At 61.5% G+C, this 2,500-nt stretch overlaps 1 pseudogene; it reads right to left on the bottom strand.

Annotated features, from left to right (window-relative positions):
• The window catches only part of LOC124621121, a 7,665-nt pseudogene that overhangs the window by 3,984 nt on the left and 1,181 nt on the right, over nucleotides 1–2,500 (bottom strand).

Here is a 2,500-nt window from a genome sequence, read left to right as displayed (position 1 = left end):
CCCAGCGGCGCCGCTTGCGCTTCTGCGTCGGCGGCGCGGCAGGCGGCCGCTTCGATGGTTGGCGCGGCCGCTGTGTCCTGGTGATCGATCTCTCCCCTCTGGACCCGACCGACGCAAGGGCATCCGGGAGCATGCCCAGGATGACATCGGGCGGCGTGCCCCGCCCCAGACCTATGACACGATCCAGGGCAGAGAAACGCTGGGCGGAAGCGGGTAGCCCCGCCAGATGCTCCCAGATGGCGGCGTCAGTCGGCCCCTCCGGCGGCGGCCCGGTGGTGTCGGCCGCGAAGTCCTCGGCTGCGTCGACGGGCGGCGCAGCGGCCTCGCCCGCGTCAGGCAGCGGGCTCGCTGCTCCCCGGCGGGACGCCGGCTCTTCCCCCCGACCGATCTCAAGCGCCTCCATGAATTGGCGGACAAGCTGCTTGTGGGCAGCTTGCCGCCGTCGGCACTTGATTGCCTCGAGCGTTCGGTCGGGGAACATCCTGATGAGTTCTTGATTGACGAAGAAGAACCGGGCGTCCCTCTCAAGGAACAGTTCGGCCTCCGCCTTGGCGAGCGACAGGACTTCTTCCTCCGTCCACCTCGCGCGATGCCTCTCCGTGACGATCTCCGCGTTGGCGGCCGCAAGATGTTGGCGGCGGCGATGGACCCCGAGACCGTTCTTGGTTGTAAAGCTGCGGTGGCACTCACTACAGGTATACATAGCTGCAAAAGTTACAAGATTTTCGGCACGGCCGGTTGGCCGGCTAGGTGCTGGGGGAGTTGGGGTGGCACCTTCAGCGGAAGGGCCACCACTTATTCTAGAGTCATAGTTACTCACGCCGTTTACCCGCGCCTTGCTTGAATTTCTTCACGTTGACATTCAGAGCACTGGGCAGAAATCACATTGCGTCAACACCCGCTAGGGCCATCGCAATGCTTTGTTTTAATTAGACAGTCGGATTCCCCCAGTCCGTGCCAGTTCTGAGTTGATCGTTGAATGGCGGCCGAAGAGAATCCGCGCACCCGCGCGCCCCCGGAGGAGCACGCTAAGGCGGACGCGGCCTCGCAGCAAGGAAGATCCGTGGGAGGCCAAGGCACGGGACCGAGCTCGGATCCTGCACGCAGGTTGAAGCACCGGGGCGCGAACGCCGCGCAGGCGCGCGCATCCTGCACCGCCGGCCAGCACGAGGCCAACCAACGGCGAGAGCAGACCACGCCCGCGCTAAACGCCCGCACTTAGCGGCACCCCTACGGCACTCACCTCGCCCAGGCCCGGCACGTTAGCGCTGACCCACTTCCCGACCAAGCCCGACACGCCCCGATCCTCAGAGCCAATCCTTATCCCGAAGTTACGGATCCAATTTGCCGACTTCCCTTACCTACATTATTCTATCGACTAGAGGCTCTTCACCTTGGAGACCTGCTGCGGATATGGGTACGAACCGGCGCGACACCTCCACGTGGCCCTCTCCCGGATTTTCAAGGTCCGAGGGGAAGATCGGGACACCGCCGCAACTGCGGTGCTCTTCGCGTTCCAAACCCTATCTCCCTGCTAGAGGATTCCAGGGAACTCGAACGCTCATGCAGAAAAGAAAACTCTTCCCCGATCTCCCGACGGCGTCTCCGGGTCCTTTTGGGTTACCCCGACGAGCATCTCTAAAAGAGGGGCCCGACTTGTATCGGTTCCGCTGCCGGGTTCCGGAATAGGAACCGGATTCCCTTTCGCCCAACGGGGGCCAGCACAAAGTGCATCATGCTATGACGGCCCCCATCAACATCGGATTTCTCCTAGGGCTTAGGATCGACTGACTCGTGTGCAACGGCTGTTCACACGAAACCCTTCTCCGCGTCAGCCCTCCAGGGCCTCGCTGGAGTATTTGCTACTACCACCAAGATCTGCACCGACGGCGGCTCCAGGCAGGCTCACGCCCAGACCCTTCTGCGCCCACCGCCGCGACCCTCCTACTCGTCAGGGCTTCGCGGCCGGCCGCAAGGACCGGCCATGACTGCCAGACTGACGGCCGAGTATAGGCACGACGCTTCAGCGCCATCCATTTTCAGGGCTAGTTGCTTCGGCAGGTGAGTTGTTACACACTCCTTAGCGGATTCCGACTTCCATGGCCACCGTCCTGCTGTCTTAAGCAACCAACGCCTTTCATGGTTTCCCATGAGCGTCGATTCGGGCGCCTTAACTCGGCGTTTGGTTCATCCCACAGCGCCAGTTCTGCTTACCAAAAGTGGCCCACTTGGCACTCCGATCCGAGTCGTTTGCTCGCGGCTTCAGCATATCAAGCAAGCCGGAGATCTCACCCATTTAAAGTTTGAGAATAGGTTGAGGTCGTTTCGGCCCCAAGGCCTCTAATCATTCGCTTTACCGGATGAGACTCGTACGAGCACCAGCTATCCTGAGGGAAACTTCGGAGGGAACCAGCTACTAGATGGTTCGATTAGTCTTTCGCCCCTATACCCAGCTCCGACGATCGATTTGCACGTCAGAATCGCTACGGACCTCCATCAG

The sequence above is a fragment of the Schistocerca americana genome, chromosome 6 (assembly GCF_021461395.2).
Source record: "Schistocerca americana isolate TAMUIC-IGC-003095 chromosome 6, iqSchAmer2.1, whole genome shotgun sequence".
Taxonomy (NCBI): Eukaryota; Metazoa; Arthropoda; class Insecta; order Orthoptera; family Acrididae; genus Schistocerca; species Schistocerca americana.
The sequence above is the reverse complement of the archived record's forward strand: the minus strand, read 5'-3'. Positions and strand labels throughout refer to the sequence as shown.